This window comes from Corvus brachyrhynchos, unplaced genomic scaffold (assembly GCF_000691975.1).
Source record: "Corvus brachyrhynchos isolate BGI_N302 unplaced genomic scaffold, ASM69197v1 scaffold94, whole genome shotgun sequence".
Classification (NCBI taxonomy): domain Eukaryota; kingdom Metazoa; phylum Chordata; class Aves; order Passeriformes; family Corvidae; genus Corvus; species Corvus brachyrhynchos.
In genome coordinates, this window is record NW_008238330.1 from 10,379,173 (window position 1) to 10,391,756 (window position 12,584).

Genomic DNA, 12,584 nt, shown 5'->3' on the forward strand with positions numbered 1-12,584 from the left:
CTGGGCCCTGAGAGTCATGGTGAATGGTGCCACATCCAGTCACTAGTGGTGTCCCCCAGGGGTCTGTATTGGGCCCAGTCCTGTTTAATATCTTTACTGATGATCTGGACAAGGGTATTCAGTCTACCATTAGCAAATTTGCAGTTTTATCGTGCTAAGGCTGGCTAGAAAGGACATGGTGCCGGCAGCTGGGCAGCAGCTGGGCAGCAGCTGTCCAACAGAGCACAGGCAGGAGCAACCTTGGCCAAAGAGGCTTGTGTGGAAGTGGAGGTTGGTATCTTGCCTGTGGTTGCCTGCAACAGGCTTTGTGCCAGCAGGATTGCAGCTCTGGGTATTCTCCATGCTCCCCCAGGGCAAGCAGAAATCTCCTTTGCACCCTTAATTTGGCTGGGTGGTGCAAAGGAGAGCATCACTCCCTGCTTGCAGCCAGGTAGGGTTTGGCCGTGGTTTTCCTGGTAGTTCATGCAGGGATGGATGAGTAAGAAATTCTGCAGGATGATAAGAAGTAGTTCTTTGGGTAATAATTGGCTTTGAGGAAACAGAAAACAGGAGTTCTCTGGGATTTTTTGAGTGGAGAAATTGTCAGTTTGTTTCTACAGTTTAGACAAGTGAGAGCTTAAATTGATTTTTTGCAAGCTAAGAGCTTGCACTGATCTCTGTATCTGACATGTAATTCTGATTTTTCTTAATAGCAGCACTCCTGCCAGGCCCTGAACACCAGCCCATTTCTCTTTTCCAGACAGCAGTGACATGGCATACCACTTTCCCATCTGCTCCATAGAGAACATAATTGCTCCATTCTTTGGCCGTGAAAAAGAGCATCACTTTGTTTATTAGTAGCTGGGTTTCTTGGCAGTCGAAACCAAGCAAAACCACTTCTTATTTTTCTTGTTAAAGCAGAACATATCTGCAGGTTTCTGCTGCCAACAAAATGTTGACCCCTCCCCATTTCTGTGCACAGATGTACACATATCTTCCTGATGATACACTGGAAGATGGGGCTGTCCTTAAGAGATCTCACTGGCCACTGCACTATATTTAAATAGCAATCTTAGAGCTGAATAAATCTGTTAAGTAAAATGTGTGTAAAGAAGCTGACTCTATTCCCCCACAGGTTCTTACAGGCAAAACCCAAAAACTATTAAGACAAAGGAGCACATCACAGTTTTGGGAGAAATAATCTCATGTCTTTCTCCAAAGCTTAGCAAAATTCAAGCCTCCACATAAAGTTCATGAACTCATTTTTATGGCTCAGAAATAACATCAAGAACAGGGTTGTGTTTTTCTACATTCTGCTGGTGTATTTAAGCTATATGCACCCTTTTTTTTTTCTCCCAAGAGGATTATGAGCCATATGTCTAAAGAATTTTTGTACCACATCTTGGGTGGGATTTCCAGTGTTCCTGCTTAGCCCATTGCTTCAGGAATGATGCAGAAACAGATGGAAACTGTGCTGACAGCCGTTGATGTGACCAGTATGTACAAGGGGGTGCTCCCCTGCTCCTGAGGCTCCTGACTGCAGCCCTGGGATGTGGCCTGGGGAGAGGTAATGGGAGCAGCTTCAGCACCTGTGTGTGCAGGCAGAAGGAGGTGTGTTTTCCAGAGAAATGGATGAGCAATGTCGCTGCAAGGAGCCCAGCTTTGTCACAAAGTCTGTCCTCAACCCTGGCAGTACAGCCACAATCTGTTTTTATTGACTATGAAATGGGCTCACTCGTATCAGACCATTCCCACTTATAAAGCCATTCTGATGCTGAAGTCCCAGAGACTTGCAAGGCTTTAGCCAAAGGGAGAAAGAAGAGAAAGGGAGAAAATCCTACCCACTGAGCCATGTTTGCACAAAGTGAAAGGCTGGGTGTAGTGTAAGGAAACAAAAACATAGAATCATAGAATGTTAAGGGGTTGGAAGAGACCTTAAAGATCATCTAGTCCCAACCCTCCTGCCACAGGCAGAGACTCCTCCCACTAGACCAGGTTGCTCGATGCCCCATCCAGCCTGGCTTTAAACACTGTCAGGGTTGGGGCATCCACAACCTCCCTGGGCAACCTGTGCCAGTGCCCCACCGCTCTCAGAGTAAAAACTTTCTTCCTAATGTCTAACTGAAATTTCCCCTTTTTCAATTATTACCCATTACTCCTTTTCCTATCACTGCAGTTCCTCATGAAAAGTCCCTCTCTGACTTCCCTGTAGCCCCCCTTCAGATACTAGGAGGTTGCTATGGGGTCTCCATACAACCTTCTCTTCTCCAGGCTGAACAGCCCCAACTTTCTCTGCTTGTCTTTGTAGCGGAGGTGCTCCAGTCCCCTTATGAATTTCGTGGTCTCCTCTGGACTTGCTCCAACACTTCCATGTCCTTCTTTTGTCAGGGACACCAGAACTGTACTCAGCACTCCAGGTGGTTCCTCACAAGAGCAGAGTAGAGAGACACAATTACCTTTCTTGACCTGCTGGCCATACTTCTTTTGGTGGAGCCCAGGATTCATTTTGCTTTCTGGTCTGTGAGTGCACACTGTTGGCCCATGTTGAGTTTTTCATCAACCATCACAGAACTGAGTATGTCACTGCTGTCTTCTCTGCACTTTCTAACCAGTTTTGTTTCACTTTCCCTTCATCACATCCCTCATGCTTAGCAGAACATCAGAGTTTGAGTTTGCCTTATTCAGCCCACTGGTACTTGCTGGCATCAGCTACTGCCTACCCCAAACCCGCGTGGCTCCTTGGCACCCAGGCCCAGCTGGGTAGCACCCTGTGTGCCTTCACTACTCCAAATGGACTACCCTGGCCAGGCTGGGAGCCCTTTCATGCTCGCCCTAGTGTGGAACTCAGTTGAGGCAGCAATGGGGAGTCTTTTCATGTGGATGCAAAAGCAAGATTGAAGAACAAAGGGCTGCAGCCAGATCAGTGAATGAAGCACCGCTGTATCCCCTTCTCCACTGGCTGTATGATGGTCCCTCTTCTGCTGGTGTGAGTTGCTACCTACTCTCTTGAACGGACATGCTGAAGCTCTCATGAAGCCTAAAACCTGATTTACGAGCAGCCCCCTGTGCCCAGAGGGATAGGGTGAATCCATACGAGGCAAGTCACAGTATGGCATTTGCCTATCACCAGGACAAATTTGTTGGCTGCTGTGTTGTCCCTGCTTTTTCTCAGAGTGGCAGCTCCTCTGTGTTCTGACAGAGGCTTGGATGAGGCAATCTTTGGCACAGACCTCTTGACACTGCAGACCTGAAGTGCTCCCACTGCCACGGAGGTGCCGGACATCTGAGTACACCTCGCTGCTGTTCTGCTGTCCCCTCTGCTGTCACCCATCTGAATTACTTGGCTGCCAAAATTGCCACTCCACATTGCAGCCTGTGAAGAGGGTGATGCTAGAAAACCAGACGAAACAATAAAGGAAGGCAAAAAACCCCACTCTGCTCACCACTGACCACTAATTTCCTTTCAGTTTTAGAGAAGATTATATACAGATTGCATATACATATAGTGTATATATGTTCTCTTTGCTCCTATTGGCCTTCTGCTTCTGGAGAGAACCGAAGGCTGGGGCTGCTCTTTGGGTTAAATTTGGAGTCAGAGAAAAGAGGTGCAGGATGCAGGGTGGTCAGGACTATAACAGCCTTAAAAAAAAAAAAAATTGCAAGGGAGAAGCAAAAGATTGCAAGGGAGAATGGCCTGAGGCTTTATTGGGTTGATAACCCGATGGCATCTCAAATGGTGGTTGGGAAGTAGCTCAGTGAGGGGGTGCCTCAGTCAGACTTTGGGAAAACAGAACTGACTGGGGAAAGCAAAGCTTTTCATAATTAAAATTAAGTTTTCTACAGAAGACAGAGTTGGAGGAATTTCCTTGTGCAAAGACATTTCCAGAGCACAGCCAGTTTCCCAACACTCTTTGTCTGATGAGTCAAAGGAAAATAAATCACTTTTGATAAAACAACTCCCAAAACACAGCACATTCAGAGCACTGTTTACGTTAACAATGAGGCAACTAATAGCTTGCACCAGAAACAATTGACCACAACCACAAACATTCCTGTACTGTTTTAGTCACTACTTCCCCAAACCCCAGCACTTCCTCCTGGTGTGCCATGCCTGCTCAAAGGCTAGAGGCACAGCCCAGACAAGGTGCATCTCTTCAAATATTGTCCCCCAGTTCCCCCAGTACAACTGCAGCAGCAATGACTTCTCAAGCTGATCCTGCAGTGACTGCAGTTCAGACAGCTGTGGACTGCATTTGATCTGTGCCACCAGGTGAAATCTATCTCCTGGCAGACAGAGTCAGTTCAGGCTTTCCTCTCAATAGGCTTTTCAGAGAAGAAATCATTTCCTTTGGCTACCGCTGTGAGCACAGCTGTTCCTGTCAAAGGTTTGGGCTGCAATACTGCTGGCTGAAACATTCAGTCTGAGCCCAGAAATTCTTAAGATCCTGCTAGACCTGGCTTGGTCTCACTCTCCCACATCTTTTTCTCTAGCATTTTGCTCATTTGTTTATATTGAAGATTCACTGTTGTTACAAGAGGCATCTGAAAGTGCTTTACCACTTTGCAGAAGACATCTGCACATTTCCATCTGCCACACCATGTCGCTTGTATACACATATTTCAGCACCAAAGTATGAGCAAGCAGGTGGCCAGCAGCAGAAAGTCCACCAGATAAGGGGTTCTTCAGCAGAAAGTCAGCTGTAGCCCACATTCCCCTGCAGGGGGTGACACCAGGGGCTCTTTATGTGAAGCGTTGGTGAACCGGGACACAATCTTAATGTTCCAGGTCCTGAGCCATTTCACAACTTCTCCGGCCATCTGTCCTTTGGTAAGACCTTGTGGTAAGTGCAGCGAGGGCAAACAATACTTAATGCAACCACGGTTGGCATGCTCTTCCCAAAACTGTTCCCCAGCTTCTAGATTGCACTATGCTTACCCCCCAGTCACTCAGGCCACCTGGCCTGTTCAATTCACCTGGCAGAGGCATATGCTTCTTCTTTACTGATATTACGCTCAAACCACATTAAACAACTACTGTTGTGTCTTTCAAGGAAAATCCAGTTTGTGAGCTGGGCTCACAATTGTGGCCAGGTCCTTCCCACAAATTAAAGGGCAGAAAACCAAAAGGCAAGAAGTTGAAGGCAGTAATGCAATTAGGAGCTGTTGGCACGAGTCTCCCGGCTTGCATAAAGGTGAAATAATCTAGAAAAATGGTCTCCTTGGACCCTTTATCTTTTCAAATTATTCCTTTTTTAAAACAGGCTTTAAATACATTTGTGGGTGATAAAGAAATTCAGGCTAGTTAACCATGGATGACGTGAAGAATCCACTCAGGACATAGAATCAACAAACATATTTCCTTCTTCAAAACTGGGATGTGATCCCACCTCTCCCCTCCCAGCCCAAAGAAGCAGCCCCATGGTGTCTCAGTTCCAGGGAGCACAAGGTTTTCAAGTTTCCCTGCAAAGGCTTTCAGTCAGAGCCAAAACTCTTGAATTTTGCTATGTAGTTTAGCCACCACCCCAAGTGACCAGAGCTACTTCTGTACATGTCAGTACCTCTTCTCCAGCAGCTGAGCTGACTGAGATGCAAAGAGCAAACCTTCAGCCCTGATCTTGCAGCAGGCACTTGCAGGGCTGTACAGTGCAGTGGGATCAAGCATGCATTTGGAAAGCCACATGGTGTGCCTGCTGAGGCTGCTCCTTCACTGGCAAGAGGCAGACAAGCATGAAGGATGTGGGCAATGCAAAGCACTTGACCTGGGGCTCTGCAGCAGCCTGTCTGTCCTGGAAGATGTAGCCAAAACCCTGTGCAGTCATGGCTGTCTGCAATGCAGCGAGCAGACTTTGTGAACTGCTCCTGAGCTTCGTGTCAGTTCTTGTGCAACTCTGCCCTAATGGGGGTCAGGATCTTGCACCACCAAGCCCCCTGTTCAGCTCTGGATGCTAGAGCTCACAGGAAGTGTAGACCCCAGCTCTAAGTGTGCATTCCCATCTCAACCAGAATTAACCTGCATTAGTTCAGAATAATGTCTGTGTTTTGTTCCTTTTGGTCACAAACTACCTCTTCTTTTCCTGAAACAAAATGCAATTCTCTCTTACTTTGGAATTTCCCACAGCACCAAAAAGGCCAACTTCTGCTGAGCCCTATGCAAGATGCTGCCACCCATGGGCTATAAAATTGTGAGTAGCACTCTGTGGTTGATGTGATCAAAGTGAGGTTCGCAGAAGGAGGTTTTTAAAGACCAGACAGGACACAGAAAGAAAAACCAAGACACTTGGAGAGCTTGTCTGCTGGTAGAGGAGCCTCAGTGAGCCCTTCTCTTTCAGGTTTTCTTCTATGATTATCAAACATCTCCGCTCCATCCATCATGTTGTTGCTTTTCTCACCAATGTCTCCTGTTCTAGCAAAAGATACAACCTGTTGCTGCAGGTAAAGTCTGGCTGACTTAGATATACAGAAGAAATTCTTCACTATGAGGATGCTGAGGCACTGGCAGAGGTTGCCCAGAAAAGCTGTGGATGCTGTGGATGTGGATGCCCCGTCCCTGGCAGTGCTCAAGGCCAGGCTGGCTGAGGCTGTGAGCAACTTGGTCCAGTGGGAGGTGTCCCTGTCCATGGCAGGGGGGTTGGAACTAGATGGTCTTTTCACCTGAAACCATTCAATGATTCTATGACTTCAGGTGTAACACAGTTCCCTAGAGCACATGCACGTTCTCATTATTGGGATGGTAGCTTTGGTAGCCATCCTGCTCAGCAGCAGCCCACCGTGCTCACGCCCTTCAGCTGCAGCACTGCGCTTTTCTATCCAGGTTAAGGATGTGTCTGTTTAACTTCGACTGCATATTTATAGCTATTATTGGGTTTTTTAGATCTGTAAGTAAAGCTGAAGAGATTTGTCCGGTTTTTGCATTAGGACCGGCAGATACGGCACGAGTTCCTGGCGCACTGTGCCTGCGGTGACTCTGCAGAGGGGAGGCGGGCGCGGGCTGCGTGCAGTGGTCATGGTCAGCTATAGGTGGCACGCTTGAACAGGGTAACCCCTGCCTTCCCTCGGCAGCCCGAGAGATCCTGACAGAGAGCTCTCCTCCAAAGGGAGGATTAGATGAACATCTGCTCTTCAGTAGGCACATACATCTACACCTACATCAGCTGCTGATAAGCAGAGCTGCTGGGAAGCCAGATTTGATGAGGTCCTGCATGTGGCTGCAGGTGACTCCAGGTACCTTGCACTGTTTGCAGGGCACTGGGGTGCTGGTGGTGTGCTGTTCATCAATGCTGCTAGGGCAAGATCTTTCTTTTGTTTCCCTCTCCACTCCCCTACTCCTCTCAGTCACTCTCGATCAGCCTCTGCAGGAGTTCATCTCCCATCCAGTCTGGAAGTCCATCACAGCAGCCTGGAGCTGGCTGTCTTATTGCTGCCTCACCTTCTCCCTCCCTGCTGCCTTCAAACCACCTGACTGGGATGTTTCTGGGACCTGTGGTCTTCCCCAAGTGGCCAAGTCTCTTCTGGAAAGCACGAGTGTCTCCAAGCACTACCTGCATATGCATGAGTGATTTACGGTTCAGTTTGTGAAGCCTGACTAAAACTTTAGCAGCAATAGTGTATTTTCAGATACACTGGAAATGAAAATATATGAGGTTTGTTCTTAGTGAAAAGGTAAGAAAAACACCCATCTGTTTGGGACCAAATGTTTCACCGGGGGAGGCAGAAGGGCACTCTAATTACCCAGTGGTTTTCTTGTTTCTCAAAGTGCAAGCATCATTTTCAAGAAAAACCACAAGAGCAGAACATGAAGAAAGGCAAGCCTGGCATTTAGAAGATGAAATCTTGGATGTCAACTTTTCACAATGGTTTCTTTTTTTTTTTTCTCCTATTTATTATTTTTATTTTCCAGCTGAAGCTGTTTGCTAAATGCTCCTCATTTCCCAAAGGCTGCTGGAGATGACTCAGCCGTGCACAGGGCTGACAGGGCATGGCTGTAGCTGGGCAGTGGCAGATCCCTCTAGCTCAGGCTGGATGCTGCCCCGTTGCCTCTGCCTGCCCACACTAGACTGGTACCCCTGCAGGGCAGGACCCCTTCTTAGAGCAGGTGAAGACCACCCTGGCCCCACGGGAGGTGCAAGGTGCCCTTGCTCCAGCATCCAGGCCATGCATCCTTGGGCCTCACTGTCCTGGTCCCCAGCTTGCCCCTGGTCAGGAGGTATGCCAAATTTTTTCTGGAAGATTCACAGTGTTTCCAAAGAGAAGGAGTCTCAAATGAGAGGCACCGTCTGCCCAAGTCTAATGGACAAAAATGTTGTGGTTTTGCTTGAATTTGAAATAAGAATATGGCATGTTTTTTCATCACAGCTTCCCCACCAACAGCCACTTTCACACTTTGTCTGATAAAAATCACATAATGTGATAACATGATGAATAAGTTTCAATGTTCCCTTTCTCAAAGACACCCTGATATTTTGTCCTATCTTGGTTTCAGCCTGGGTGTATCCACGTTGCTGATCAACACTAAAATTCTTAAAATACTCCTAAATTATTCTTATAATAAAAATTAAATTATTCTTCAGACACTCTTTAAAATTATTAAACATATTATTAAATTATTCTTAAAAATGGTCTCAGCCCCATAAGGCAGGTGATAGAAGTGGGCAGAAGACAGAAGAAAGAGAAAAAAGGATTATGTCAGAACTGCAATCATTAAGGCTTTTTCTACCACATAAGGACAAGTCCCTTGGCTTCAGTGATACTTCCAAGATAACAAGTAAATAACCTTGCTAACAGTCAACTGGAGTTCAAGTGGAGGAGAGATTAGACAAACTGATGAAATATTCTATGTGAACCTCTAGCAGTAGATCTCAATTTGTAACACAGACAAAACACTATTTGAAATGTAGGTATCTTTGTTTCAACCCTTCATCCAGGATTTCATGAGTCTGTCCCTGGAGGTGTCTAAGCAACAGGGGATAATTGTGTTCTTTTATGCTGAATGAGCAATGTCTATATTTTTTAATGATGGAAGAGGAAAAGTGACAAAATTTGTTCCCTGGCTTGTATATCCTTATCAGATGTAACAGAAATTCAGAAATTTAAATATGGGCAAAAAAGATGGGGAAACTCTGCCTGTGTCACTGCACATGACAGGTTTGACTGTTCTGGTTTTCCTGAAGTGCTCTGCGGCTTAGTGTGGAGATCTTCTGATGCCTGGCAAATGAAATATGCCTTACTGTGGAAGTCGTTTTCCTGAGTGTAGGTTGATTTATTTAATCTCTCTCTACTTCAAATGACAAAGGAACATTTTGAAGAAAACATGTTTGTTGAAGTTCTGAGTTTATTTCTACTTCAGGGCTGAGGAAAGCTTTGTCCCTAGGGAAGCAGGGACCTCTCCTACTAAAACCAGACTTCTCAAACTTGAAAAAGTCCTTAAAATGGCAGCAAGTTTACAAAGATCCAGCCAAAAATAAAGGTTCCTGAAGAAAACACCACCAAAACAGCTTCTGCAACTCTCCTTCAAAGTCTCCAGGTGAGGTTTTAGCTGCTCCAGCTCTTGTGGGCTTTCACATTCCATCAGAGGAGAATGGATGGAGCATTATATGTGAGAGACTGGTCTTGGCCAACCCTAGGGCAGGTTTGCATGCCCTGGTGGGATGAAATGCATGCTCACACCTCTGATACAGCTGTGCAAAGGTCCGGTGGCACAGCTTAACCTGGTGAGGAAAGTGGGTTCAAAACTAGTGCCTACCTTTGCCAGCAGTCACTGAGCACCCCACTTTGTTGCTTTAGCACAGGGGGCTGGAGGGAGGCATTTGAGCTACTGGGACAAGAAGCTATGAAGCTTTGTTTGACCATACACAAAATGGATGTTCATGAGCTGATCTAGCTAAAGCACTACAAAACCATGCAAGTGAAATCTTAGTTTAAGTCTGGTTATGTCTGTTTATGTATTTCTGTACCAGCTTTGTGCCTTCCTCCCATCAAAGCAAGCTAAATTAACATAAGCTGCATCTACGTCAGCTTCAGTGTAATCTTCTGTATACAGGTTTCTCTAAAACCCACTTTTAAACTGTCTTGAAGACAAGACACCACACTCATCTCTTCTAGAAACTTAATCAAAGCATCACTGCATGTTCCTTGAGCAGGGACTGGTACATTTTTGTTTACTTCCTGCACTTTTACTGAAGTCAGTATGAAACACCACTGGAGCACCTCAGCCCGTGCTTTGTGCAGTAGCCCTGCTGTGGTCAGTGGAACTGCACTTGTGAAACTAAATTTGGCCCTGTGGGCTTCTGTCCTGCTGAGCTGCATTGGGAGAAATGAAAAGGGAGGAGAAATACCCAAGAGTGAACTGCTGTGGAATTGGAGCCATCGTAATGATTAAAAACATATATTCTCAATTTTACTTTTGAAAAATTAAGACCAGGCAGGGACAATCTAAGCAGGAACAATCTGGACCTTCGTGCACCTTCCTCTTCCCAGTGCTTCCCTTGCAATTTCAGCTCTGGCCCTCTTTTTCCCGCAAGTTGTTTTGCAGCCTCTGCTCCTTTTTGCACTGTGTGCCACAACACAAACAGCCCCATGATGACAATCAGGGTCTAATGCATGATGGTGAACATTCAGGATATTTAAATAGGGTGGGTTTCGGAGTCAGGGCCAGATGCTGGTTCCAAATCCAGATACATTACACTACCTCGGGAAACTAGTTTTGTTGGCTCTCTGGAAAACTCTCCAAAACAAGAGTAATGCTAGAGCACAGGCTTTGCTGTAGTCGCCTGTTGCAGGGGGGATACTGTAACACGCATATATCAAACCAGGAGTCCTGTGGAAAGGAAATATATATGGACAGATAGATTCCTGATAGGTGTTTCAGAGATGTTTATTTCTCCAGCCGCACGGCCGGGGCTCTGCCGAGGAACTGTTCCAGTCACGGGACCAAGGGTCCTTCTGCCCACGCAGGGAACACAAACCAACCAATGGGGAATGAGGTGGGGCAGGGATACCCCGTGTCTCCCCCCCAGGGCCCCTCCCTCAGGGCTCCATGGCAGGGGGGGAGACCCCAACGGTCGCCCCAGGTTGTCCCATCTCTTCCTTCTTTAGTTAATTTGGACCACCAGTATCAGAGCTGGAGCTCCCATATCCTACTGTTTTTTGGGGCTGTGACTGGATCCTGATAGAGATGTGAGCTGAAACTGTCCTCAGAAGGCAAAACTCCTGCAAAGATTTCCCTAATTCATCTCTTCCTGAGAAACCTCAGCTTATTTTTTAACTCTTTTTTTGAGAAAATAGCACATCTTAAGCATGTCAAAAAGTAACACTGCAGAATGAGCAGCTAAGAGTGAGGTACGAGGTGGGAAGACAAAGAACTTGGCCAAGGTGGATGGGGGGAGCTTGACTGCTTACAGGATTGTCTGCACTCTTGGTTACCATGACCTGGCTCAGATTCCCTGTCCTCTGATGAGCAGGCCTGATCTTCACAGTTCTTTGCCAATGTAGCTTTGGAGAGCTACAGTACAATGGGAGAAAGCATGTGTGATTTGTGGTTTTGCCCTGTTTTCTGGAGTGCATGTGAGGAGGAACTGACAAGAGCTGGTAGCAGAGCAGAAGGCGTGTGGGAGTCCTGCCACCAGCTCTGCAGAGCCAGGCAGCTGCACAGCTGCCATGCCAAAAGTGGAAGCCGGGGCACACAGTCAAATTGGCTGTGCACAAAGGGGAACCAACCAGGTGCTCGGGGGCCAGATCCTGCTCTCGGTTTACAGCAGGAAAAGTTAAGGGTTAGCTAGTTGCAGAAGGACAGCTCCATACCTATCTGACAATGCAGACAGCAGAGCTTGATTCCTTGGGTCAGTGTGGTGCAGCAGAAGAGGAAGAGGCACTGGATCATCTGAGGGCACAAAAAAAGAAAGGCTCAAGTGTGGCAAGATGTTCATGCTCATTGCTTATTTTCTGTTTCCTTCTCAGTGCTGCACTGACCATTCTGCCCTGTCCCTGGCTGCCTGTGACCTCCCTAGATCTCCCCTCAGCATGCCGTGGACTTGTGCTCCTGTTGCTGAACCCATGCTAGCGAAGGCAGACAAGCAGCTGCATGCAGCAGTGAGGGGCTGGCACAGGAATGACTGCACTCAATAGGCTGTTGTGGAGACATCCCTTGCTGGAGGGCTGTGGGCAGCAGAGGCACCACTGGGCTGCATTTTACCGTGGGCTGGTGATGCCCAGAACAGGTGCCATACAGCTGTCTCTATCCCTCCTCCTTTGGCTCTTCCCTGAGCGTCCTCATGCCCCTTTCCATCCTCTGCTTGAGGCACCTGCGGTGGTGTCCAGTAGAGAGGAAAGGACTACTCAGAGTGGTAGATGGGACACAGGAAAAGAGGCTGTGCAAGTGTAGAAACACCTAACGTTGTCTGGGGAACAGCTGGGACTGGGGAATTCACACTGTGCTTTCTACTCCAGCATTGCTCCAACGTGGAGCATTTTCCCTGTTTTAATCATGTACCGTGAAATCTGTAGGCACTCTAGGACCACATTCACAATTAGAGACAGAGAAGCTGGGTGACAGCTGCAGCAGTCAGGGAAACAACAGCTCGCATATATTGAAACATACAGAAACACTCTTT